At 65.6% G+C, this 25,404-nt stretch overlaps 13 non-coding genes across 13 annotated transcripts; all 13 read left to right on the forward strand.

The window, feature by feature from the left end:
• The first annotated feature begins 922 nt into the window (after window positions 1-922).
• Window positions 923-1,041, forward strand: LOC127676194 (5S ribosomal RNA). Its single transcript, XR_007975708.1, has one exon. It is a non-coding gene; the product is annotated as a 5S ribosomal RNA (ribosomal RNA).
• Window positions 1,042-2,872: 1,831 nt separating this feature from the next.
• Window positions 2,873-2,991, forward strand: LOC127676205 (5S ribosomal RNA). Its single transcript, XR_007975719.1, has one exon. It is a non-coding gene; the product is annotated as a 5S ribosomal RNA (ribosomal RNA).
• Window positions 2,992-4,819: 1,828 nt separating this feature from the next.
• On the forward strand, window positions 4,820-4,938 carry LOC127676216 (5S ribosomal RNA). The gene has a single exon (XR_007975730.1). It is a non-coding gene; the product is annotated as a 5S ribosomal RNA (ribosomal RNA).
• Window positions 4,939-6,773: 1,835 nt separating this feature from the next.
• LOC127676228 (5S ribosomal RNA) lies at window positions 6,774-6,892 on the forward strand. The gene has a single exon (XR_007975741.1). It is a non-coding gene; the product is annotated as a 5S ribosomal RNA (ribosomal RNA).
• A 1,823-nt stretch (window positions 6,893-8,715) lies between these two features.
• LOC127676238 (5S ribosomal RNA) lies at window positions 8,716-8,834 on the forward strand. The gene has a single exon (XR_007975751.1). It is a non-coding gene; the product is annotated as a 5S ribosomal RNA (ribosomal RNA).
• A 1,812-nt stretch (window positions 8,835-10,646) lies between these two features.
• Window positions 10,647-10,765, forward strand: LOC127676195 (5S ribosomal RNA). Its single transcript, XR_007975709.1, has one exon. It is a non-coding gene; the product is annotated as a 5S ribosomal RNA (ribosomal RNA).
• A 1,839-nt stretch (window positions 10,766-12,604) lies between these two features.
• On the forward strand, window positions 12,605-12,723 carry LOC127676196 (5S ribosomal RNA). Its single transcript, XR_007975710.1, has one exon. It is a non-coding gene; the product is annotated as a 5S ribosomal RNA (ribosomal RNA).
• Window positions 12,724-14,535: 1,812 nt separating this feature from the next.
• LOC127676197 (5S ribosomal RNA) lies at window positions 14,536-14,654 on the forward strand. The gene has a single exon (XR_007975711.1). It is a non-coding gene; the product is annotated as a 5S ribosomal RNA (ribosomal RNA).
• Window positions 14,655-16,465: 1,811 nt separating this feature from the next.
• LOC127676198 (5S ribosomal RNA) lies at window positions 16,466-16,584 on the forward strand. Its single transcript, XR_007975712.1, has one exon. It is a non-coding gene; the product is annotated as a 5S ribosomal RNA (ribosomal RNA).
• Window positions 16,585-18,406: 1,822 nt separating this feature from the next.
• Window positions 18,407-18,525, forward strand: LOC127676233 (5S ribosomal RNA). The gene has a single exon (XR_007975746.1). It is a non-coding gene; the product is annotated as a 5S ribosomal RNA (ribosomal RNA).
• Window positions 18,526-20,328: 1,803 nt separating this feature from the next.
• LOC127676199 (5S ribosomal RNA) lies at window positions 20,329-20,447 on the forward strand. Its single transcript, XR_007975713.1, has one exon. It is a non-coding gene; the product is annotated as a 5S ribosomal RNA (ribosomal RNA).
• Window positions 20,448-22,277: 1,830 nt separating this feature from the next.
• LOC127676230 (5S ribosomal RNA) lies at window positions 22,278-22,396 on the forward strand. The gene has a single exon (XR_007975743.1). It is a non-coding gene; the product is annotated as a 5S ribosomal RNA (ribosomal RNA).
• A 1,815-nt stretch (window positions 22,397-24,211) lies between these two features.
• LOC127676200 (5S ribosomal RNA) lies at window positions 24,212-24,330 on the forward strand. Its single transcript, XR_007975714.1, has one exon. It is a non-coding gene; the product is annotated as a 5S ribosomal RNA (ribosomal RNA).
• The last annotated feature ends 1,074 nt before the right edge of the window (window positions 24,331-25,404 follow it).

Here is a 25,404-nt window from a genome sequence, read left to right on the forward strand (position 1 = left end):
ATCATGCTTGTGAGTGCGTGTGGATGTGCGTGTGTGCGCACGCACGCGTGTAACCGTTCGTCAAGTTTCCACTTCTGTGGATCAGTAGCGCGTCTGGGCCATCGCGCTTTCTCGCCCGGGGGCGCCCGCGAGCCCTTGCTCGTGTCGGGCGCAGGGTGCCCCTGTGTGGGTATTGTGTGTGCGCCCGCTCGCTCCAAAGGGAGGGCACGGACAGTGCCTGGCTCCAGGGCTAGCCTGTGCCGCTGGCTGTGGCTGTGCGGATGCTGGGTGGGATGGGATGCCAGCCATCCACAGTCAGTCGGATTCCCGTGCGTGTCCAGGCTGAGGGTCCCAGTCCGGGGCACGGGGAGGGACTGAGGGACGGACGGTGCCGTGAGCGAGGTGGGGCCCAGCGTCCCCGATTCCAGATTCCAGAAGCCGGACTGTCCTCCTCGTCCTCCTCGAGCGTCCAGGGCAAGAGGAGGTCACGCGTGGGTGGGTGGGTGGGTGGGTGGGTGGTGGGTGAGGATGCTGGTCCAAGAACCTCCGGGGAGGGGAGGGGAGGGGAGTGGAGGGGAGGGGAGGAGTAGGAGAAGGAGAGGTCTCCGTGGGGCCAAGTCTGGCACTCACTGTCTGGGCCCGTGCTCCATGGGGAGGGCGGAGGAGGGCTGAAGGGGTTCGGGGAGGTTGTAGGCTGGCAGCGAGGGCTGGCGCGTGTGGGTGGGGCTCGGGCCGGGCCGAGTGGCGTGCGTGCGTGCGTGCGTGCGTGGCTGTGGTCCTTGGTGTGCGCTGCGGTACAGTGCGTGTGTCTGCGGGGCCCTGGGCTCGCGTGGGCTCGGCGTCGGGTGGGTGGGTGGGCGGGCGGGCAGGGGGGCAGCGTTGACAGTGGCGGCGGGCGAGCGCCGGCAGCAGGCTCTTGGGGCTTTCCGGAGCGGCGGCCGTCGTCTACGGCCATACCACCCTGAACGCGCCCGATCTCGTCTGATCTCGGAAGCTAAGCAGGGTCGGGCCTGGTTAGTACTTGGATGGGAGACCGCCTGGGAATACCGGGTGCTGTAGGCTTTTTGGACTCCGCCCCGGCGTGTCCTCTCTTGCTTTTGGTCACTGTCAGGACCACAGCCGGCCCCTCGGGGACCAGAGACCCGGGCCCAGGGCAGTCCAGCCCCACCCACACCCCACACTCGGGAGAGAGCACCCCGCCCCCCTCGTCCTCCTCGCATAGGACGAGGCTTGTATTGCCCATCACCGCTGGCTCCCGGAGCCCTCAGAGTGGGCACCGCCACACCACACCACACCACACCACACCACACCACACCACACCACACCGCACCTCCCTGCAGGGCTGGCTGGCTAGCTAGCTGGCAGAGGTTTGGAGGGGAGAGCCTGTCTCCATTTGCACCACGCCCAGGATGCACTCCAACACCCATCCGTCCCACCCATCCTGATCCAACACCGCACTTGGCTCCCACCTTGCACAGGCAGGGAGGGGGGTGGACAAGGCTACTCCATCCCTCGCCCTCGCCCACTCCCTCTCCGCGGGAGGAGTCCCGGAAGAACCCAGCCACCACCTGCCACTCTAGCCTGCCTCGGGAGGTCTAGGGAGCTCTGGGGGCCTGTGTCAGTGTGTCTGCTTGTGTCTTGTGTCTGGTGCGTGGGTTCATGCGCTGGTATGTGTGGGTGTGAGAGCACGCAAGAGACTGTTTGACGGGTGTGAGAGTGTGTGTGGCCATCCTGCCTTCTGCTAATGCGCCTCTGTATGTGTGTGTGTGTGTGTGTGTGTGTGTGTGTGTGTGTAGCATGAGGGCCCTTCCTGCATACTTGCTCTTATCAGCCAGTACACACAAGTGTGTGTGCCTGGGGGATTGGGTGGGTGTGCCAGCCCGCTAGTGTGGGAGTGCTGTGTGTATATGTGTGTGTATGTGTGATGGCATGTGTGCTTTGGGGCCTGGAAGCGCTCGCGCGGGTCCGCGCAGTGCGATCATGCTTGTGAGTGCGTGTGGATGTGCGTGTGTGCGCACGCACGCGTGTAACCGTTCGTCAAGTTCCCACTTCTGTGGATCAGTAGCGCGTCTGGGCCATCGCGCTTTCTCGCCCGGGGGCGCCCGCGAGCCCTTGCTCGTGTCGGGCGCAGGGTGCCCCTGTGTGGGTATTGTGTGTGCGCCCGCTCGCTCCAAAGGGAGGGCACGGACAGTGCCTGGCTCCAGGGCTAGCCTGTGCCGCTGGCTGTGGCTGTGCGGATGCTGGGTGGGATGGGATGCCAGCCATCCACAGTCAGTCGGATTCCCGTGCGTGTCCAGGCTGAGGGTCCCAGTCCGGGGCACGGGGAGGGACTGAGGGACGGACGGTGCCGTGAGCGAGGTGGGGCCCAGCGTCCCCGATTCCAGATTCCAGAAGCCGGACTGTCCTCCTCGTCCTCCTCGAGCGTCCAGGGCAAGAGGAGGTCACGCGTGGGTGGGTGGGTGGGTGGGTGGGTGGGTGAGGATGCTGGTCCAAGAACCTCCGGGGAGGGGAGGGGAGGGGAGTGGAGGGGAGGGGAGGAGTAGGAGAAGGAGAGGTCTCCGTGGGGCCAAGTCTGGCACTCACTGTCTGGGCCCGTGCTCCATGGGGAGGGCGGAGGAGGGCTGAAGGGGTTCGGGGAGGTTGTAGGCTGGCAGCGAGGGCTGGCGCGTGTGGGTGGGGCTCGGGCCGGGCCGAGTGGCGTGCGTGCGTGCGTGCGTGGCTGTGGTCCTTGGTGTGCGCTGCGGTACAGTGCGTGTGTCTGCGGGGCCCTGGGCTCGCGTGGGCTCGGCGTCGGGTGGGTGGGTGGGCGGGCGGGCAGGGGGGGCAGCGTTGACAGTGGCGGCGGGCGAGCGCCGGCAGCAGGCTCTTGGGGCTTTCCGGAGCGGCGGCCGTCGTCTACGGCCATACCACCCTGAACGCGCCCGATCTCGTCTGATCTCGGAAGCTAAGCAGGGTCGGGCCTGGTTAGTACTTGGATGGGAGACCGCCTGGGAATACCGGGTGCTGTAGGCTTTTTGGACTCCGCCCCGGCGTGTCCTCTCTTGCTTTTGGTCACTGTCAGGACCACAGCCGGCCCCTCGGGGACCAGAGACCCGGGCCCAGGGCAGTCCAGCCCCACCCACACCCCACACTCGGGAGAGAGCACCCCGCCCCCCTCGTCCTCCTCGCATAGGACGAGGCTTGTATTGCCCATCACCGCTGGCTCCCGGAGCCCTCAGAGTGGGCACCGCCACACCACACCACACCACACCACACCACACCACACCACACCACACCGCACCTCCCTGCAGGGCTGGCTGGCTAGCTAGCTGGCAGAGGTTTGGAGGGGAGAGCCTGTCTCCATTTGCACCACGCCCAGGATGCACTCCAACACCCATCCGTCCCACCCATCCTGATCCAACACCGCACTTGGCTCCCACCTTGCACAGGCAGGGAGGGGGGTGGACAAGGCTACTCCATCCCTCGCCCTCGCCCACTCCCTCTCCGTGGGAGGAGTCCCGGAAGAACCCAGCCACCACCTGCCACTCTAGCCTGCCTCGGGAGGTCTAGGGAGCTCTGGGGGCCTGTGTCAGTGTGTCTGCTTGTGTCTTGTGTCTGGTGCGTGGGTTCATGCGCTGGTATGTGTGGGTGTGAGAGCACGCAAGAGACTGTTTGACGGGTGTGAGAGTGTGTGTGGCCATCCTGCCTTCTGCTAATGCGCCTCTGTATGTGTGTGTGTGTGTGTGTGTGTGTGTGTGTGTGTAGCATGAGGGCCCTTCCTGCATACTTGCTCTTATCAGCCAGTACACACAAGTGTGTGTGCCTGGGGGATTGGGTGGGTGTGCCAGCCCGCTAGTGTGGGAGTGCTGTGTGTATATGTGTGTGTATGTGTGATGGCATGTGTGCTTTGGGGCCTGGAAGCGCTCGCGCGGGTCCGCGCAGTGCGATCATGCTTGTGAGTGCGTGTGGATGTGCGTGTGTGCGCACGCACGCGTGTAACCGTTCGTCAAGTTCCCACTTCTGTGGATCAGTAGCGCGTCTGGGCCATCGCGCTTTCTCGCCCGGGGGCGCCCGCGAGCCCTTGCTCGTGTCGGGCGCAGGGTGCCCCTGTGTGGGTATTGTGTGTGCGCCCGCTCGCTCCAAAGGGAGGGCACGGACAGTGCCTGGCTCCAGGGCTAGCCTGTGCCGCTGGCTGTGGCTGTGCGGATGCTGGGTGGGATGGGATGCCAGCCATCCACAGTCAGTCGGATTCCCGTGCGTGTCCAGGCTGAGGGTCCCAGTCCGGGGCACGGGGAGGGACTGAGGGACGGACGGTGCCGTGAGCGAGGTGGGGCCCAGCGTCCCCGATTCCAGATTCCAGAAGCCGGACTGTCCTCCTCGTCCTCCTCGAGCGTCCAGGGCAAGAGGAGGTCACGCGTGGGTGGGTGGGTGGGTGGGTGGGTGGGTGAGGATGCTGGTCCAAGAACCTCCGGGGAGGGGAGGGGAGGGGAGTGGAGGGGAGGGGAGGAGTAGGAGAAGGAGAGGTCTCCGTGGGGCCAAGTCTGGCACTCACTGTCTGGGCCCGTGCTCCATGGGGAGGGCGGAGGAGGGCTGAAGGGGTTCGGGGAGGTTGTAGGCTGGCAGCGAGGGCTGGCGCGTGTGGGTGGGGCTCGGGCCGGGCCGAGTGGCGTGCGTGCGTGCGTGCGTGGCTGTGGTCCTTGGTGTGCGCTGCGGTACAGTGCGTGTGTCTGCGGGGCCCTGGGCTCGCGTGGGCTCGGCGTCGGGTGGGTGGGTGGGCGGGCGGGCAGGGGGGCAGCGTTGACAGTGGCGGCGGGCGAGCGCCGGCAGCAGGCTCTTGGGGCTTTCCGGAGCGGCGGCCGTCGTCTACGGCCATACCACCCTGAACGCGCCCGATCTCGTCTGATCTCGGAAGCTAAGCAGGGTCGGGCCTGGTTAGTACTTGGATGGGAGACCGCCTGGGAATACCGGGTGCTGTAGGCTTTTTGGACTCCGCCCCGGCGTGTCCTCTCTTGCTTTTGGTCACTGTCAGGACCACAGCCGGCCCCTCGGGGACCAGAGACCCGGGCCCAGGGCAGTCCAGCCCCACCCACACCCCACACTCGGGAGAGAGCACCCCGCCCCCCTCGTCCTCCTCGCATAGGACGAGGCTTGTATTGCCCATCACCGCTGGCTCCCGGAGCCCTCAGAGTGGGCACCGCCACACCACACCACACCACACCACACCACACCACACCACACCACACCACACCGCACCTCCCTGCAGGGCTGGCTGGCTAGCTAGCTGGCAGAGGTTTGGAGGGGAGAGCCTGTCTCCATTTGCACCACGCCCAGGATGCCCTCCAACACCCATCCGTCCCACCCATCCTGATCCAACACCGCACTTGGCTCCCACCTTGCACAGGCAGGGAGGGGGGTGGACAAGGCTACTCCATCCCTCGCCCTCGCCCACTCCCTCTCCGCGGGAGGAGTCCCGGAAGAACCCAGCCACCACCTGCCACTCTAGCCTGCCTCGGGAGGTCTAGGGAGCTCTGGGGGCCTGTGTCAGTGTGTCTGCTTGTGTCTTGTGTCTGGTGCGTGGGTTCATGCGCTGGTATGTGTGGGTGTGAGAGCACGCAAGAGACTGTTTGACGGGTGTGAGAGTGTGTGTGGCCATCCTGCCTTCTGCTAATGCGCCTCTGTATGTGTGTGTGTGTGTGTGTGTGTGTGTGTGTGTGTGTAGCATGAGGGCCCTTCCTGCATACTTGCTCTTATCAGCCAGTACACACAAGTGTGTGTGCCTGGGGGATTGGGTGGGTGTGCCAGCCCGCTAGTGTGGGAGTGCTGTGTGTATATGTGTGTGTATGTGTGATGGCATGTGTGCTTTGGGGCCTGGAAGCGCTCGCGCGGGTCCGCGCAGTGCGATCATGCTTGTGAGTGCGTGTGGATGTGCGTGTGTGCGCACGCACGCGTGTAACCGTTCGTCAAGTTCCCACTTCTGTGGATCAGTAGCGCGTCTGGGCCATCGCGCTTTCTCGCCCGGGGGCGCCCGCGAGCCCTTGCTCGTGTCGGGCGCAGGGTGCCCCTGTGTGGGTATTGTGTGTGCGCCCGCTCGCTCCAAAGGGAGGGCACGGACAGTGCCTGGCTCCAGGGCTAGCCTGTGCCGCTGGCTGTGGCTGTGCGGATGCTGGGTGGGATGGGATGCCAGCCATCCACAGTCAGTCGGATTCCCGTGCGTGTCCAGGCTGAGGGTCCCAGTCCGGGGCACGGGGAGGGACTGAGGGACGGACGGTGCCGTGAGCGAGGTGGGGCCCAGCGTCCCCGATTCCAGATTCCAGAAGCCGGACTGTCCTCCTCGTCCTCCTCGAGCGTCCAGGGCAAGAGGAGGTCACGCGTGGGTGGGTGGGTGGGTGGGTGGGTGGGTGAGGATGCTGGTCCAAGAACCTCCGGGGAGGGGAGGGGAGGGGAGTGGAGGGGAGGGGAGGAGTAGGAGAAGGAGAGGTCTCCGTGGGGCCAAGTCTGGCACTCACTGTCTGGGCCCGTGCTCCATGGGGAGGGCGGAGGAGGGCTGAAGGGGTTCGGGGAGGTTGTAGGCTGGCAGCGAGGGCTGGCGCGTGTGGGTGGGGCTCGGGCCGGGCCGAGTGGCGTGCGTGCGTGCGTGCGTGGCTGTGGTCCTTGGTGTGCGCTGCGGTACAGTGCGTGTGTCTGCGGGGCCCTGGGCTCGCGTGGGCTCGGCGTCGGGTGGGTGGGTGGGCGGGCGGGCAGGGGGGCAGCATTGACAGTGGCGGCAGGCGAGCGCCGGCAGCAGGCTCTTGGGGCTTTCCGGAGCGGCGGCCGTCGTCTACGGCCATACCACCCTGAACGCGCCCGATCTCGTCTGATCTCGGAAGCTAAGCAGGGTCGGGCCTGGTTAGTACTTGGATGGGAGACCGCCTGGGAATACCGGGTGCTGTAGGCTTTTTGGACTCCGCCCCGGCGTGTCCTCTCTTGCTTTTGGTCACTGTCAGGACCACAGCCGGCCCCTCGGGGACCAGAGACCCGGGCCCAGGGCAGTCCAGCCCCACCCACACCCCACACTCGGGAGAGAGCACCCCGCCCCCCTCGTCCTCCTCGCATAGGACGAGGCTTGTATTGCCCATCACCGCTGGCTCCCGGAGCCCTCAGAGTGGGCACCGCCACACCACACCACACCACACCACACCACACCACACCACACCACACCGCACCTCCCTGCAGGGCTGGCTGGCTAGCTAGCTGGCAGAGGTTTGGAGGGGAGAGCCTGTCTCCATTTGCACCACGCCCAGGATGCCCTCCAACACCCATCCGTCCCACCCATCCTGATCCAACACCGCACTTGGCTCCCACCTTGCACAGGCAGGGAGGGGGGTGGACAAGGCTACTCCATCCCTCGCCCTCGCCCACTCCCTCTCCGTGGGAGGAGTCCCGGAAGAACCCAGCCACCACCTGCCACTCTAGCCTGCCTCGGGAGGTCTAGGGAGCTCTGGGGGCCTGTGTCAGTGTGTCTGCTTGTGTCTTGTGTCTGGTGCGTGGGTTCATGCGCTGGTATGTGTGGGTGTGAGAGCACGCAAGAGACTGTTTGACGGGTGTGAGAGTGTGTGTGGCCATCCTGCCTTCTGCTAATGCGCCTCTGTATGTGTGTGTGTGTGTGTGTGTGTGTGTGTAGCATGAGGGCCCTTCCTGCATACTTGCTCTTATCAGCCAGTACACACAAGTGTGTGTGCCTGGGGGATTGGGTGGGTGTGCCAGCCCGCTAGTGTGGGAGTGCTGTGTGTATATGTGTGTGTATGTGTGATGGCATGTGTGCTTTGGGGCCTGGAAGCGCTCGCGCGGGTCCGCGCAGTGCGATCATGCTTGTGAGTGCGTGTGGATGTGCGTGTGTGCGCACGCACGCGTGTAACCTTTCGTCAAGTTCCCACTTCTGTGGATCAGTAGCGCGTCTGGGCCATCGCGCTTTCTCGCCCGGGGGCGCCCGCGAGCCCTTGCTCGTGTCGGGCGCAGGGTGCCCCTGTGTGGGTATTGTGTGTGCGCCCGCTCGCTCCAAAGGGAGGGCACGGACAGTGCCTGGCTCCAGGGCTAGCCTGTGCCGCTGGCTGTGGCTGTGCGGATGCTGGGTGGGATGGGATGCCAGCCATCCACAGTCAGTCGGATTCCCGTGCGTGTCCAGGCTGAGGGTCCCAGTCCGGGGCACGGGGAGGGACTGAGGGACGGTCGGTGCCGTGAGCGAGGTGGGGCCCAGCGTCCCCGATTCCAGATTCCAGAAGCCGGACTGTCCTCCTCGTCCTCCTCGAGCGTCCAGGGCAAGAGGAGGTCACGCGTGGGTGGGTGGGTGGGTGGGTGGGTGGGTGAGGATGCTGGTCCAAGAACCTCCGGGGAGGGGAGGGGAGGGGAGTGGAGGGGAGGGGAGGAGTAGGAGAAGGAGAGGTCTCCGTGGGGCCAAGTCTGGCACTCACTGTCTGGGCCCGTGCTCCATGGGGAGGGCGGAGGAGGGCTGAAGGGGTTCGGGGAGGTTGTAGGCTGGCAGCGAGGGCTGGCGCGTGTGGGTGGGGCTCGGGCCGGGCCGAGTGGCGTGCGTGCGTGCGTGCGTGGCTGTGGTCCTTGGTGTGCGCTGCGGTACAGTGCGTGTGTCTGCGGGGCCCTGGGCTCGCGTGGGCTCGGCGTCGGGTGGGTGGGTGGGCGGGCGGGCAGGGGGGGCAGCGTTGACAGTGGCGGCGGGCGAGCGCCGGCAGCAGGCTCTTGGGGCTTTCCGGAGCGGCGGCCGTCGTCTACGGCCATACCACCCTGAACGCGCCCGATCTCGTCTGATCTCGGAAGCTAAGCAGGGTCGGGCCTGGTTAGTACTTGGATGGGAGACCGCCTGGGAATACCGGGTGCTGTAGGCTTTTTGGACTCCGCCCCGGCGTGTCCTCTCTTGCTTTTGGTCACTGTCAGGACCACAGCCGGCCCCTCGGGGACCAGAGACCCGGGCCCAGGGCAGTCCATCCCCACCCACACCCCACACTCGGGAGAGAGCACCCCGCCCCCCTCGTCCTCCTCGCATAGGACGAGGCTTGTATTGCCCATCACCGCTGGCTCCCGGAGCCCTCAGAGTGGGCACCGCCACACCACACCACACCACACCACACCACACCACACCGCACCTCCCTGCAGGGCTGGCTGGCTAGCTAGCTGGCAGAGGTTTGGAGGGGAGAGCCTGTCTCCATTTGCACCACGCCCAGGATGCACTCCAACACCCATCCGTCCCACCCATCCTGATCCAACACCGCACTTGGCTCCCACCTTGCACAGGCAGGGAGGGGGGTGGACAAGGCTACTCCATCCCTCGCCCTCGCCCACTCCCTCTCCGTGGGAGGAGTCCCGGAAGAACCCAGCCACCACCTGCCACTCTAGCCTGCCTCGGGAGGTCTAGGGAGCTCTGGGGGCCTGTGTCAGTGTGTCTGCTTGTGTCTTGTGTCTGGTGCGTGGGTTCATGCGCTGGTATGTGTGGGTGTGAGAGCACGCAAGAGACTGTTTGACGGGTGTGAGAGTGTGTGTGGCCATCCTGCCTTCTGCTAATGCGCCTCTGTATGTGTGTGTGTGTGTGTGTGTGTGTGTGTAGCATGAGGGCCCTTCCTGCATACTTGCTCTTATCAGCCAGTACACACAAGTGTGTGTGCCTGGGGGATTGGGTGGGTGTGCCAGCCCGCTAGTGTGGGAGTGCTGTGTGTATATGTGTGTGTATGTGTGATGGCATGTGTGCTTTGGGGCCTGGAAGCGCTCGCGCGGGTCCGCGCAGTGCGATCATGCTTGTGAGTGCGTGTGGATGTGCGTGTGTGCGCACGCACGCGTGTAACCGTTCGTCAAGTTCCCACTTCTGTGGATCAGTAGCGCGTCTGGGCCATCGCGCTTTCTCGCCCGGGGGCGCCCGCGAGCCCTTGCTCGTGTCGGGCGCAGGGTGCCCCTGTGTGGGTATTGTGTGTGCGCCCGCTCGCTCCAAAGGGAGGGCACGGACAGTGCCTGGCTCCAGGGCTAGCCTGTGCCGCTGGCTGTGGCTGTGCGGATGCTGGGTGGGATGGGATGCCAGCCATCCACAGTCAGTCGGATTCCCGTGCGTGTCCAGGCTGAGGGTCCCAGTCCGGGGCACGGGGAGGGACTGAGGGACGGACGGTGCCGTGAGCGAGGTGGGGCCCAGCGTCCCCGATTCCAGATTCCAGAAGCCGGACTGTCCTCCTCGTCCTCCTCGAGCGTCCAGGGCAAGAGGAGGTCACGCGTGGGTGGGTGGGTGGGTGGGTGGGTGGGTGAGGATGCTGGTCCAAGAACCTCCGGGGAGGGGAGGGGAGGGGAGTGGAGGGGAGGGGAGGAGTAGGAGAAGGAGAGGTCTCCGTGGGGCCAAGTCTGGCACTCACTGTCTGGGCCCGTGCTCCATGGGGAGGGCGGAGGAGGGCTGAAGGGGTTCGGGGAGGTTGTAGGCTGGCAGCGAGGGCTGGCGCGTGTGGGTGGGGCTCGGGCCGGGCCGAGTGGCGTGCGTGCGTGCGTGCGTGGCTGTGGTCCTTGGTGTGCGCTGCGGTACAGTGCGTGTGTCTGCGGGGCCCTGGGCTCGCGTGGGCTCGGCGTCGGGTGGGTGGGTGGGCGGGCGGGCAGGGGGGCAGCGTTGACAGTGGCGGCGGGCGAGCGCCGGCAGCAGGCTCTTGGGGCTTTCCGGAGCGGCGGCCGTCGTCTACGGCCATACCACCCTGAACGCGCCCGATCTCGTCTGATCTCGGAAGCTAAGCAGGGTCGGGCCTGGTTAGTACTTGGATGGGAGACCGCCTGGGAATACCGGGTGCTGTAGGCTTTTTGGACTCCGCCCCGGCGTGTCCTCTCTTGCTTTTGGTCACTGTCAGGACCACAGCCGGCCCCTCGGGGACCAGAGACCCGGGCCCAGGGCAGTCCAGCCCCACCCACACCCCACACTCGGGAGAGAGCACCCCGCCCCCCTCGTCCTCCTCGCATAGGACGAGGCTTGTATTGCCCATCACCGCTGGCTCCCGGAGCCCTCAGAGTGGGCACCGCCACACCACACCACACCACACCACACCACACCACACCACACCACACCACACCACACCGCACCTCCCTGCAGGGCTGGCTGGCTAGCTAGCTGGCAGAGGTTTGGAGGGGAGAGCCTGTCTCCATTTGCACCACGCCCAGGATGCCCTCCAACACCCATCCGTCCCACCCATCCTGATCCAACACCGCACTTGGCTCCCACCTTGCACAGGCAGGGAGGGGGGTGGACAAGGCTACTCCATCCCTCGCCCTCGCCCACTCCCTCTCCGCGGGAGGAGTCCCGGAAGAACCCAGCCACCACCTGCCACTCTAGCCTGCCTCGGGAGGTCTAGGGAGCTCTGGGGGCCTGTGTCAGTGTGTCTGCTTGTGTCTTGTGTCTGGTGCGTGGGTTCATGCGCTGGTATGTGTGGGTGTGAGAGCACGCAAGAGACTGTTTGACGGGTGTGAGAGTGTGTGTGGCCATCCTGCCTTCTGCTAATGCGCCTCTGTATGTGTGTGTGTGTGTGTGTGTGTGTGTGTGTGTGTAGCATGAGGGCCCTTCCTGCATACTTGCTCTTATCAGCCAGTACACACAAGTGTGTGTGCCTGGGGGATTGGGTGGGTGTGCCAGCCCGCTAGTGTGGGAGTGCTGTGTGTATATGTGTGTGTATGTGTGATGGCATGTGTGCTTTGGGGCCTGGAAGCGCTCGCGCGGGTCCGCGCAGTGCGATCATGCTTGTGAGTGCGTGTGGATGTGCGTGTGTGCGCACGCACGCGTGTAACCGTTCGTCAAGTTCCCACTTCTGTGGATCAGTAGCGCGTCTGGGCCATCGCGCTTTCTCGCCCGGGGGCGCCCGCGAGCCCTTGCTCGTGTCGGGCGCAGGGTGCCCCTGTGTGGGTATTGTGTGTGCGCCCGCTCGCTCCAAAGGGAGGGCACGGACAGTGCCTGGCTCCAGGGCTAGCCTGTGCCGCTGGCTGTGGCTGTGCGGATGCTGGGTGGGATGGGATGCCAGCCATCCACAGTCAGTCGGATTCCCGTGCGTGTCCAGGCTGAGGGTCCCAGTCCGGGGCACGGGGAGGGACTGAGGGACGGACGGTGCCGTGAGCGAGGTGGGGCCCAGCGTCCCCGATTCCAGATTCCAGAAGCCGGACTGTCCTCCTCGTCCTCCTCGAGCGTCCAGGGCAAGAGGAGGTCACGCGTGGGTGGGTGGGTGGGTGGGTGGGTGGGTGAGGATGCTGGTCCAAGAACCTCCGGGGAGGGGAGGGGAGGGGAGTGGAGGGGAGGGGAGGAGTAGGAGAAGGAGAGGTCTCCGTGGGGCCAAGTCTGGCACTCACTGTCTGGGCCCGTGCTCCATGGGGAGGGCGGAGGAGGGCTGAAGGGGTTCGGGGAGGTTGTAGGCTGGCAGCGAGGGCTGGCGCGTGTGGGTGGGGCTCGGGCCGGGCCGAGTGGCGTGCGTGCGTGCGTGCGTGGCTGTGGTCCTTGGTGTGCGCTGCGGTACAGTGCGTGTGTCTGCGGGGCCCTGGGCTCGCGTGGGCTCGGCGTCGGGTGGGTGGGTGGGCGGGCGGGCAGGGGGGGCAGCATTGACAGTGGCGGCGGGCGAGCGCCGGCAGCAGGCTCTTGGGGCTTTCCGGAGCGGCGGCCGTCGTCTACGGCCATACCACCCTGAACGCGCCCGATCTCGTCTGATCTCGGAAGCTAAGCAGGGTCGGGCCTGGTTAGTACTTGGATGGGAGACCGCCTGGGAATACCGGGTGCTGTAGGCTTTTTGGACTCCGCCCCGGCGTGTCCTCTCTTGCTTTTGGTCACTGTCAGGACCACAGCCGGCCCCTCGGGGACCAGAGACCCGGGCCCAGGGCAGTCCAGCCCCACCCACACCCCACACTCGGGAGAGAGCACCCCGCCCCCCTCGTCCTCCTCGCATAGGACGAGGCTTGTATTGCCCATCACCGCTGGCTCCCGGAGCCCTCAGAGTGGGCACCGCCACACCACACCACACCACACCACACCACACCACACCGCACCTCCCTGCAGGGCTGGCTGGCTAGCTAGCTGGCAGAGGTTTGGAGGGGAGAGCCTGTCTCCATTTGCACCACGCCCAGGATGCACTCCAACACCCATCCGTCCCACCCATCCTGATCCAACACCGCACTTGGCTCCCACCTTGCACAGGCAGGGAGGGGGGTGGACAAGGCTACTCCATCCCTCGCCCTCGCCCACTCCCTCTCCGTGGGAGGAGTCCCGGAAGAACCCAGCCACCACCTGCCACTCTAGCCTGCCTCGGGAGGTCTAGGGAGCTCTGGGGGCCTGTGTCAGTGTGTCTGCTTGTGTCTTGTGTCTGGTGCGTGGGTTCATGCGCTGGTATGTGTGGGTGTGAGAGCACGCAAGAGACTGTTTGACGGGTGTGAGAATGTGTGTGGCCATCCTGCCTTCTGCTAATGCGCCTCTGTATGTGTGTGTGTGTGTGTGTGTGTGTGTGTGTGTAGCATGAGGGCCCTTCCTGCATACTTGCTCTTATCAGCCAGTACACACAAGTGTGTGTGCCTGGGGGATTGGGTGGGTGTGCCAGCCCGCTAGTGTGGGAGTGCTGTGTGTATATGTGTGTGTATGTGTGATGGCATGTGTGCTTTGGGGCCTGGAAGCGCTCGCGCGGGTCCGCGCAGTGCGATCATGCTTGTGAGTGCGTGTGGATGTGCGTGTGTGCGCACGCACGCGTGTAACCGTTCGTCAAGTTCCCACTTCTGTGGATCAGTAGCGCGTCTGGGCCATCGCGCTTTCTCGCCCGGGGGCGCCCGCGAGCCCTTGCTCGTGTCGGGCGCAGGGTGCCCCTGTGTGGGTATTGTGTGTGCGCCCGCTCGCTCCAAAGGGAGGGCACGGACAGTGCCTGGCTCCAGGGCTAGCCTGTGCCGCTGGCTGTGGCTGTGCGGATGCTGGGTGGGATGGGATGCCAGCCATCCACAGTCAGTCGGATTCCCGTGCGTGTCCAGGCTGAGGGTCCCAGTCCGGGGCACGGGGAGGGACTGAGGGACGGACGGTGCCGTGAGCGAGGTGGGGCCCAGCGTCCCCGATTCCAGATTCCAGAAGCCGGACTGTCCTCCTCGTCCTCCTCGAGCGTCCAGGGCAAGAGGAGGTCACGCGTGGGTGGGTGGGTGGGTGGGTGGGTGAGGATGCTGGTCCAAGAACCTCCGGGGAGGGGAGGGGAGGGGAGTGGAGGGGAGGGGAGGAGTAGGAGAAGGAGAGGTCTCCGTGGGGCCAAGTCTGGCACTCACTGTCTGGGCCCGTGCTCCATGGGGAGGGCGGAGGAGGGCTGAAGGGGTTCGGGGAGGTTGTAGGCTGGCAGCGAGGGCTGGCGCGTGTGGGTGGGGCTCGGGCCGGGCCGAGTGGCGTGCGTGCGTGCGTGCGTGGCTGTGGTCCTTGGTGTGCGCTGCGGTACAGTGCGTGTGTCTGCGGGGCCCTGGGCTCGCGTGGGCTCGGCGTCGGGTGGGTGGGTGGGCGGGCGGGCAGGGGGGCAGCGTTGACAGTGGCGGCGGGCGAGCGCCGGCAGCAGGCTCTTGGGGCTTTCCGGAGCGGCGGCCGTCGTCTACGGCCATACCACCCTGAACGCGCCCGATCTCGTCTGATCTCGGAAGCTAAGCAGGGTCGGGCCTGGTTAGTACTTGGATGGGAGACCGCCTGGGAATACCGGGTGCTGTAGGCTTTTTGGACTCCGCCCCGGCGTGTCCTCTCTTGCTTTTGGTCACTGTCAGGACCACAGCCGGCCCCTCGGGGACCAGAGACCCGGGCCCAGGGCAGTCCATCCCCACCCACACCCCACACTCGGGAGAGAGCACCCCGCCCCCCTCGTCCTCCTCGCATAGGACGAGGCTTGTATTGCCCATCACCGCTGGCTCCCGGAGCCCTCAGAGTGGGCACCGCCACACCACACCACACCACACCACACCACACCACACCGCACCTCCCTGCAGGGCTGGCTGGCTAGCTAGCTGGCAGAGGTTTGGAGGGGAGAGCCTGTCTCCATTTGCACCACGCCCAGGATGCACTCCAACACCCATCCGTCCCACCCATCCTGATCCAACACCGCACTTGGCTCCCACCTTGCACAGGCAGGGAGGGGGGTGGACAAGGCTACTCCATCCCTCGCCCTCGCCCACTCCCTCTCCGTGGGAGGAGTCCCGGAAGAACCCAGCCACCACCTGCCACTCTAGCCTGCCTCGGGAGGTCTAGGGAGCTCTGGGGGCCTGTGTCAGTGTGTCTGCTTGTGTCTTGTGTCTGGTGCGTGGGTTCATGCGCTGGTATGTGTGGGTGTGAGAGCACGCAAGAGACTGTTTGACGGGTGTGAGAGTGTGTGTGGCCATCCTGCCTTCTGCTAATGCGCCTCTGTATGTGTGTGTGTGTGTGTGTGTGTGTGTGTGTAGCATGAGGGCCCTTCCTGCATACTTGCTCTTATCAGCCAGTACACACAAGTGTGTGTGCCTGGGGGATTGGGTGGGTGTGCCAGCCCGCTAGTGTGGGAGTGCTGTGTGTATATGTGTGTGTATGTGTGATGGCATGTGTGCTTTGGGGCCTGGAAGCGCTCGCGCGGGTCCGCGCAGTGCGATCATGCTTGTGAGTGCGTGTGGATGTGCGTGTGTGCGCACGCACGCGTGTAACCGTTCGTCAAGTTCCCACTTCTGTGGATCAGTAGCGCGTCTGGGCCATCGCGCTTTCTCGCCCGGGGGCGCCCGCGAGCCCTTGCTCGTGTCGGGCGCAGGGTGCCCCTGTGTGGGTATTGTGTGTGCGCCCGCTCGCTCCAAAGGGAGGGCACGGACAGTGCCTGGCTCCAGGGCTAGCCTGTGCCGCTGGCTGTGGCTGTGCGGATGCTGGGTGGGATGGGATGCCAGCCATCCACAGTCAGTCGGATTCCCGTGCGTGTCCAGGCTGAGGGTCCCAGTCCGGGGCACGGGGAGGGACTGAGGGACGGACGGTGCCGTGAGCGAGGTGGGGCCCAGCGTCCCCGATTCCAGATTCCAGAAGCCGGACTGTCCTCCTCGTCCTCCTCGAGCGTCCAGGGCAAGAGGAGGTCACGCGTGGGTGGGTGGGTGGGTGGGTGGGTGAGGATGCTGGTCCAAGAACCTCCGGGGAGGGGAGGGGAGGGGAGTGGAGGGGAGGGGAGGAGTAGGAGAAGGAGAGGTCTCCGTGGGGCCAAGTCTGGCACTCACTGTCTGGGCCCGTGCTCCATGGGGAGGGCGGAGGAGGGCTGAAGGGGTTCGGGGAGGTTGTAGGCTGGCAGCGAGGGCTGGCGCGTGTGGGTGGGGCTCGGGCCGGGCCGAGTGGCGTGCGTGCGTGCGTGCGTGGCTGTGGTCCTTGGTGTGCGCTGCGGTACAGTGCGTGTGTCTGCGGGGCCCTGGGCTCGCGTGGGCTCGGCGTCGGGTGGGTGGGTGGGCGGGCGGGCAGGGGGGGCAGCATTGACAGTGGCGGCGGGCGAGCGCCGGCAGCAGGCTCTTGGGGCTTTCCGGAGCGGCGGCCGTCGTCTACGGCCATACCACCCTGAACGCGCCCGATCTCGTCTGATCTCGGAAGCTAAGCAGGGTCGGGCCTGGTTAGTACTTGGATGGGAGACCGCCTGGGAATACCGGGTGCTGTAGGCTTTTTGGACTCCGCCCCGGCGTGTCCTCTCTTGCTTTTGGTCACTGTCAGGACCACAGCCGGCCCCTCGGGGACCAGAGACCCGGGCCCAGGGCAGTCCAGCCCCACCCACACCCCACACTCGGGAGAGAGCACCCCGCCCCCCTCGTCCTCCTCGCATAGGACGAGGCTTGTATTGCCCATCACCGCTGGCTCCCGGAGCCCTCAGAGTGGGCACCGCCACACCACACCACACCACACCACACCACACCACACCACACCGCACCTCCCTGCAGGGCTGGCTGGCTAGCTAGCTGGCAGAGGTTTGGAGGGGAGAGCCTGTCTCCATTTGCACCACGCCCAGGATGCCCTCCAACACCCATCCGTCCCACCCATCCTGATCCAACACCGCACTTGGCTCCCACCTTGCACAGGCAGGGAGGGGGGTGGACAAGGCTACTCCATCCCTCGCCCTCGCCCACTCCCTCTCCGTGGGAGGAGTCCCGGAAGAACCCAGCCACCACCTGCCACTCTAGCCTGCCTCGGGAGGTTAGGGAGCTCTGGGGGCCTGTGTCAGTGTGTCTGCTTGTGTCTTGTGTCTGGTGCGTGGGTTCATGCGCTGGTATGTGTGGGTGTGAGAGCACGCAAGAGACTGTTTGACGGGTGTGAGAGTGTGTGTGGCCATCCTGCCTTCTGCTAATGCGCCTCTGTATGTGTGTGTGTGTGTGTGTGTGTGTGTGTGTGTGTAGCATGAGGGCCCTTCCTGCATACTTGCTCTTATCAGCCAGTACACACAAGTGTGTGTGCCTGGGGGATTGGGTGGGTGTGCCAGCCCGCTAGTGTGGGAGTGCTGTGTGTATATGTGTGTGTATGTGTGATGGCATGTGTGCTTTGGGGCCTGGAAGCGCTCGCGCGGGTCCGCGCAGTGCGATCATGCTTGTGAGTGCGTGTGGATGTGCGTGTGTGCGCACGCACGCGTGTAACCGTTCGTCAAGTTCCCACTTCTGTGGATCAGTAGCGCGTCTGGGCCATCGCGCTTTCTCGCCCGGGGGCGCCCGCGAGCCCTTGCTCGTGTCGGGCGCAGGGTGCCCCTGTGTGGGTATTGTGTGTGCGCCCGCTCGCTCCAAAGGGAGGGCACGGACAGTGCCTGGCTCCAGGGCTAGCCTGTGCCGCTGGCTGTGGCTGTGCGGATGCTGGGTGGGATGGGATGCCAGCCATCCACAGTCAGTCGGATTCCCGTGCGTGTCCAGGCTGAGGGTCCCAGTCCGGGGCACGGGGAGGGACTGAGGGACGGACGGTGCCGTGAGCGAGGTGGGGCCCAGCGTCCCCGATTCCAGATTCCAGAAGCCGGACTGTCCTCCTCGTCCTCCTCGAGCGTCCAGGGCAAGAGGAGGTCACGCGTGGGTGGGTGGGTGGGTGGGTGGGTGGGTGAGGATGCTGGTCCAAGAACCTCCGGGGAGGGGAGGGGAGGGGAGTGGAGGGGAGGGGAGGAGTAGGAGAAGGAGAGGTCTCCGTGGGGCCAAGTCTGGCACTCACTGTCTGGGCCCGTGCTCCATGGGGAGGGCGGAGGAGGGCTGAAGGGGTTAGGGGAGGTTGTAGGCTGGCAGCGAGGGCTGGCGCGTGTGGGTGGGGCTCGGGCCGGGCCGAGTGGCGTGCGTGCGTGCGTGCGTGGCTGTGGTCCTTGGTGTGCGCTGCGGTACAGTGCGTGTGTCTGCGGGGCCCTGGGCTCGCGTGGGCTCGGCGTCGGGTGGGTGGGTGGGCGGGCGGGCAGGGGGGCAGCGTTGACAGTGGCGGCGGGCGAGCGCCGGCAGCAGGCTCTTGGGGCTTTCCGGAGCGGCGGCCGTCGTCTACGGCCATACCACCCTGAACGCGCCCGATCTCGTCTGATCTCGGAAGCTAAGCAGGGTCGGGCCTGGTTAGTACTTGGATGGGAGACCGCCTGGGAATACCGGGTGCTGGAGGCTTTTTGGACTCCGCCCCGGCGTGTCCTCTCTTGCTTTTGGTCACTATCAGGACCACAGCCGGCCCCTCGGGGACCAGAGACCCGGGCCCAGGGCAGTCCATCCCCACCCACACCCCACACTCGGGAGAGAGCACCCCGCCCCCCTCGTCCTCCTCGCATAGGACGAGGCTTGTATTGCCCATCACCGCTGGCTCCCGGAGCCCTCAGAGTGGGCACCGCCACACCACACCACACCACACCACACCACACCGCACCTCCCTGCAGGGCTGGCTGGCTAGCTAGCTGGCAGAGGTTTGGAGGGGAGAGCCTGTCTCCATTTGCACCAAGCCCAGGATGCCCTCCAACACCCATCCGTCCCACCCATCCTGATCCAACACCGCACTTGGCTCCCACCTTGCACAGGCAGGGAGGGGGGTGGACAAGGCTACTCCACCCCTCGCCCTCGCCCACTCCCTCTCCGTGGGAGGAGTCCCGGAAGAACCCAGCCACCACCTGCCACTCTAGCCTGCCTCGGGAGGTCTAGGGAGCTCTGGGGGCCTGTGTCAGTGTTTCTGCTTGTGTCTTGTGTCTGGTGCGTGAGTTCATGCGCTGGTATGTGTGGGTGTGAGAGCACGCAAGAGACTGTTTGACGGGTGTGAGAGTGTGTGTGGCCATCCTGCCTTCTGCTAATGCGCCTCTGTATGTGTGTGTGTGTGTGTGTGTGTGTAGCATGAGGGCCCTTCCTGCATACTTGCTCTTATCAGCCAGTACACACAAGTGTGTGTGCCTGGGGGATTGGGTGGGTGTGCCAGCCCGCTAGTGTGGGAGTGCTGTGTGTATATGTGTGTGTATGTGTGATGGCATGTGTGCTTTGGGGCCTGGAAGCGCTCGCGCGGGTCCGCGCAGTGCGATCATGCTTGTGAGTGCGTGTGGATGTGCGTGTGTGCGCACGCACGCGTGTAACCGTTCGTCAAGTTTCCACTTCTGTGGATCAGTAGCGCGTCTGGGCCATCGCGCTTTCTCGCCCGGGGGCGCCCGCGAGCCCTTGCTCGTGTCTGGCGCAGGGTGCCCCTGTGTGGGTATTGTGTGTGCGCCCGCTCGCTCCAAAGGGAGGGCACGGACAGTGCCTGGCTCCAGGGCTAGCCTGTGCCGCTGGCTGTGGCTGTGCGGATGCTGGGTGGGATGGGATGCCAGCCATCCACAGTCAGTCGGATTCCCGTGCGTGTCCAGGCTGAGGGTCCCAGTCCGGGGCACAGGGAGGGACTGAGGGTCGGATGGTGCCGTGAGCGAGGTGGGGCCCAGCGTCCCCGATTCCAGATTCCAGAAGCCGGACTGTCCTCCTCGTCCTCCTCGAGCGTCCAGGGCAAGAGGAGGTCACGCGTGGGTGGGTGGGTGGGTGGGTGGGTGAGGATGCTGGTCCAAGAACCTCCGGGGAGGGGAGGGGAGGGGAGTGGAGGGGAGGGGAGGAGTAGGAGAAGGAGAGGTCTCCGTGGGGCCAAGTCTGGCACTCACTGTCTGGGCCCGTGCTCCATGGGGAGGGCGGAGGAGGGCTGAAGGGGTTCGGGGAGGTTGTAGGCTGGCAGCGAGGGCTGGCGCGTGTGGGTGGGGCTCGGGCCGGGCCGAGTGGCGTGCGTGCGTGCGTGCGTGCGTGGCTGTGGTCCTTGGTGTGCGCTGCGGTACAGTGCGTGTGTCTGCGGGGCCCTGGGCTCGCGTGGGCTCGGCGTCGGGTGGGTGGGTGGGCGGGCGGGCAGGGGGGCAGCGTTGACAGTGGCGGCGGGCGAGCGCCGGCAGCAGGCTCTTGGGGCTTTCCGGAGCGGCAGCCGTCGTCTACGGCCATACCACCCTGAACGCGCCCGATCTCGTCTGATCTCGGAAGCTAAGCAGGGTCGGGCCTGGTTAGTACTTGGATGGGAGACCGCCTGGGAATACCGGGTGCTGTAGGCTTTTTGGACTCCGCCCCGGCGTGTCCTCTCTTGCTTTTGGTCACTGTCAGGACCACAGCCGGCCCCTCGGGGACCAGAGACCCGGGCCCAGGGCAGTCCAGCCCCACCCACACCCCACACTCGGGAGAGAGCACCCCGCCCCCCTCGTCCTCCTCGCATAGGACGAGGCTTGTATTGCCCATCACCGCTGGCTCCCGGAGCCCTCAGAGTGGGCACCGCCACACCACACCACACCACACCACACCACACCACACCACACCACACCGCACCTCCCTGCAGGGCTGGCTGGCTAGCTAGCTGGCAGAGGTTTGGAGGGGAGAGCCTGTCTCCATTTGCACCACGCCCAGGATGCCCTCCAACACCCATCCGTCCCACCCATCCTGATCCAACACCGCACTTGGCTCCCACCTTGCACAGGCAGGGAGGGGGGTGGACAAGGCTACTCCATCCCTCGCCCTCGCCCACTCCCTCTCCGTGGGAGGAGTCCCGGAAGAACCCAGCCACCACCTGCCACTCTAGCCTGCCTCGGGAGGTCTAGGGAGCTCTGGGGGCCTGTGTCAGTGTGTCTGCTTGTGTCTTGTGTCTGGTGCGTGGGTTCATGCGCTGGTATGTGTGGGTGTGAGAGCACGCAAGAGACTGTTTGACGGGTGTGAGAGTGTGTGTGGCCATCCTGCCTTCTGCTAATGCGCCTCTGTATGTGTGTGTGTGTGTGTGTGTGTGTGTGTGTGTGTGTAGCATGAGGGCCCTTCCTGCATACTTGCTCTTATCAGCCAGTACACACAAGTGTGTGTGCCTGGGGGATTGGGTGGGTGTGCCAGCCCGCTAGTGTGGGAGTGCTGTGTGTATATGTGTGTGTATGTGTGATGGCATGTGTGCTTTGGGGCCTGGAAGCGCTCGCGCGGGTCCGCGCAGTGCGATCATGCTTGTGAGTGCGTGTGGATGTGCGTGTGTGCGCACGCACGCGTGTAACCGTTCGTCAAGTTCCCACTTCTGTGGATCAGTAGCGCGTCTGGGCCATCGCGCTTTCTCGCCCGGGGGCGCCCGCGAGCCCTTGCTCGTGTCGGGCGCAGGGTGCCCCTGTGTGGGTATTGTGTGTGCGCCCGCTCGCTCCAAAGGGAGGGCACGGACAGTGCCTGGCTCCAGGGCTAGCCTGTGCCGCTGGCTGTGGCTGTGCGGATGCTGGGTGGGATGGGATGCCAGCCATCCACAGTCAGTCGGATTCCCGTGCGTGTCCAGGCTGAGGGTCCCAGTCCGGGGCACGGGGAGGGACTGAGGGACGGACGGTGCCGTGAGCGAGGTGGGGCCCAGCGTCCCCGATTCCAGATTCCAGAAGCCGGACTGTCCTCCTCGTCCTCCTCGAGCGTCCAGGGCAAGAGGAGGTCACGCGTGGGTGGGTGGGTGGGTGGGTGGGTGGGTGAGGATGCTGGTCCAAGAACCTCCGGGGAGGGGAGGGGAGGGGAGTGGAGGGGAGGGGAGGAGTAGGAGAAGGAGAGGTCTCCGTGGGGCCAAGTCTGGCACTCACTGTCTGGGCCCGTGCTCCATGGGGAGGGCGGAGGAGGGCTGAAGGGGTTCGGGGAGGTTGTAGGCTGGCAGCGAGGGCTGGCGCGTGTGGGTGGGGCTCGGGCCGGGCCGAGTGGCGTGCGTGCGTGCGTGCGTGGCTGTGGTCCTTGGTGTGCGCTGCGGTACAGTGCGTGTGTCTGCGGGGCCCTGGGCTCGCGTGGGCTCGGCGTCGGGTGGGTGGGTGGGCGGGCGGGCAGGGGGGCAGCGTTGACAGTGGCGGCGGGCGAGCGCCGGCAGCAGGCTCTTGGGGCTTTCCGGAGCGGCGGCCGTCGTCTACGGCCATACCACCCTGAACGCGCCCGATCTCGTCTGATTTCGGAAGCTAAGCAGGGTCGGGCCTGGTTAGTACTTGGATGGGAGACCGCCTGGGAATACCGGGTGCTGTAGGCTTTTTGGACTCCGCCCCGGCGTGTCCTCTCTTGCTTTTGGTCACTGTCAGGACCACAGCCGGCCCCTCGGGGACCAGAGACCCGGGCCCAGGGCAGTCCATCCCCACCCACACCCCACACTCGGGAGAGAGCACCCCGCCCCCCTCGTCCTCCTCGCATAGGACGAGGCTTGTATTGCCCATCACCGCTGGCTCCCGGAGCCCTCAGAGTGGGCACCGCCACACCACACCACACCACACCACACCACACCACACCACACCGCACCTCCCTGCAGGGCTGGCTGGCTAGCTAGCTGGCAGAGGTTTGGAGGGGAGAGCCTGTCTCCATTTGCACCACGCCCAGGATGCACTCCAACACCCATCCGTCCCACCCATCCTGATCCAACACCGCACTTGGCTCCCACCTTGCACAGGCAGGGAGGGGGGTGGACAAGGCTACTCCATCCCTCGCCCTCGCCCACTCCCTCTCCGTGGGAGGAGTCCCGGAAGAACCCAGCCACCACCTGCCACTCTAGCCTGCCTCGGGAGGTCTAGGGAGCTCTGGGGGCCTGTGTCAGTGTGTCTGCTTGTGTCTTGTGTCTGGTGCGTGGGTTCATGCGCTGGTATGTGTGGGTGTGAGAGCACGCAAGAGACTGTTTGACGGGTGTGAGAGTGTGTGTGGCCATCCTGCCTTCTGCTAATGCGCCTCTGTATGTGTGTGTGTGTGTGTGTGTGTGTGTGTGTAGCATGAGGGCCCTTCCTGCATACTTGCTCTTATCAGCCAGTACACACAAGTGTGTGTGCCTGGGGGATTGGGTGGGTGTGCCAGCCCGCTAGTGTGGGAGTGCTGTGTGTATATGTGTGTGTATGTGTGATGGCATGTGTGCTTTGGGGCCTGGAAGCGCTCGCGCGGGTCCGCGCAGTGCGATCATGCTTGTGAGTGCGTGTGGATGTGCGTGTGTGCGCACGCACGCGTGTAACCGTTCGTCAAGTTCCCACTTCTGTGGATCAGTAGCGCGTCTGGGCCATCGCGCTTTCTCGCCCGGGGGCGCCCGCGAGCCCTTGCTCGTGTCGGGCGCAGGGTGCCCCTGTGTGGGTATTGTGTGTGCGCCCGCTCGCTCCAAAGGGAGGGCACGGACAGTGCCTGGCTCCAGGGCTAGCCTGTGCCGCTGGCTGTGGCTGTGCGGATGCTGGGTGGGATGGGATGCCAGCCATCCACAGTCAGTCGGATTCCCGTGCGTGTCCAGGCTGAGGGTCCCAGTCCGGGGCACGGGGAGGGACTGAGGGACGGACGGTGCCGTGAGCGAGGTGGGGCCCAGCGTCCCCGATTCCAGATTCCAGAAGCCGGACTGTCCTCCTCGTCCTCCTCGAGCGTCCAGGGCAAGAGGAGGTCACGCGTGGGTGGGTGGGTGGGTGGGTGGGTGAGGATGCTGGTCCAAGAACCTCCGGGGAGGGGAGGGGAGGGGAGTGGAGGGGAGGGGAGGAGTAGGAGAAGGAGAGGTCTCCGTGGGGCCAAGTCTGGCACTCACTGTCTGGGCCCGTGCTCCATGGGGAGGGCGGAGGAGGGCTGAAGGGGTTCGGGGAGGTTGTAGGCTGGCAGCGAGGGCTGGCGCGTGTGGGTGGGGCTCGGGCCGGGCCGAGTGGCGTGCGTGCGTGCGTGCGTGGCTGTGGTCCTTGGTGTGCGCTGCGGTACAGTGCGTGTGTCTGCGGGGCCCTGGGCTCGCGTGGGCTCGGCGTCGGGTGGGTGGGTGGGCGGGCGGGCAGGGGGGCAGCATTGACAGTGGCGGCGGGCGAGCGCCGGCAGCAGGCTCTTGGGGCTTTCCGGAGCGGCGGCCGTCGTCTACGGCCATACCACCCTGAACGCGCCCGATCTCGTCTGATCTCGGAAGCTAAGCAGGGTCGGGCCTGGTTAGTACTTGGATGGGAGACCGCCTGGGAATACCGGGTGCTGTAGGCTTTTTGGACTCCGCCCCGGCGTGTCCTCTCTTGCTTTTGGTCACTGTCAGGACCACAGCCGGCCCCTCGGGGACCAGAGACCCGGGCCCAGGGCAGTCCAGCCCCACCCACACCCCACACTCGGGAGAGAGCACCCCGCCCCCCTCGTCCTCCTCGCATAGGACGAGGCTTGTATTGCCCATCACCGCTGGCTCCCGGAGCCCTCAGAGTGGGCACCGCCACACCACACCACACCACACCACACCACACCACACCACACCACACCACACCGCACCTCCCTGCAGGGCTGGCTGGCTAGCTAGCTGGCAGAGGTTTGGAGGGGAGAGCCTGTCTCCATTTGCACCACGCCCAGGATGCCCTCCAACACCCATCCGTCCCACCCATCCTGATACAACACCGCACTTGGCTCCCACCTTGCACAGGCAGGGAGGGGGGTGGACAAGGCTACTCCATCCCTCGCCCTCGCCCACTCCCTCTCCGTGGGAGGAGTCCCGGAAGAACCCAGCCACCACCTGCCACTCTAGCCTGCCTCGGGAGGTCTAGGGAGCTCTGGGGGCCTGTGTCAGTGTGTCTGCTTGTGTCTTGTGTCTGGTGCGTGGGTTCATGCGCTGGTATGTGTGGGTGTGAGAGCACGCAAGAGACTGTTTGACGGGTGTGAGAGTGTGTGTGGCCATCCTGCCTTCTGCTAATGCGCCTCTGTATGTGTGTGTGTGTGTGTGTGTGTGTGTGTGTGTGTAGCATGAGGGCCCTTCCTGCATACTTGCTCTTATCAGCCAGTACACACAAGTGTGTGTGCCTGGGGGATTGGGTGGGTGTGCCAGCCCGCTAGTGTGGGAGTGCTGTGTGTATATGTGTGTGTATGTGTGATGGCATGTGTGCTTTGGGGCCTGGAAGCGCTCGCGCGGGTCCGCGCAGTGCGATCATGCTTGTGAGTGCGTGTGGATGTGCGTGTGTGCGCACGCACGCGTGTAACCGTTCGTCAAGTTCCCACTTCTGTGGATCAGTAGCGCGTCTGGGCCATCGCGCTTTCTCGCCCGGGGGCGCCCGCGAGCCCTTGCTCGTGTCGGGCGCAGGG

This window comes from Apodemus sylvaticus, unplaced genomic scaffold (assembly GCF_947179515.1).
Source record: "Apodemus sylvaticus unplaced genomic scaffold, mApoSyl1.1 scaffold_152, whole genome shotgun sequence".
In the NCBI taxonomy this organism is placed as follows: Eukaryota; Metazoa; Chordata; class Mammalia; order Rodentia; family Muridae; genus Apodemus; species Apodemus sylvaticus.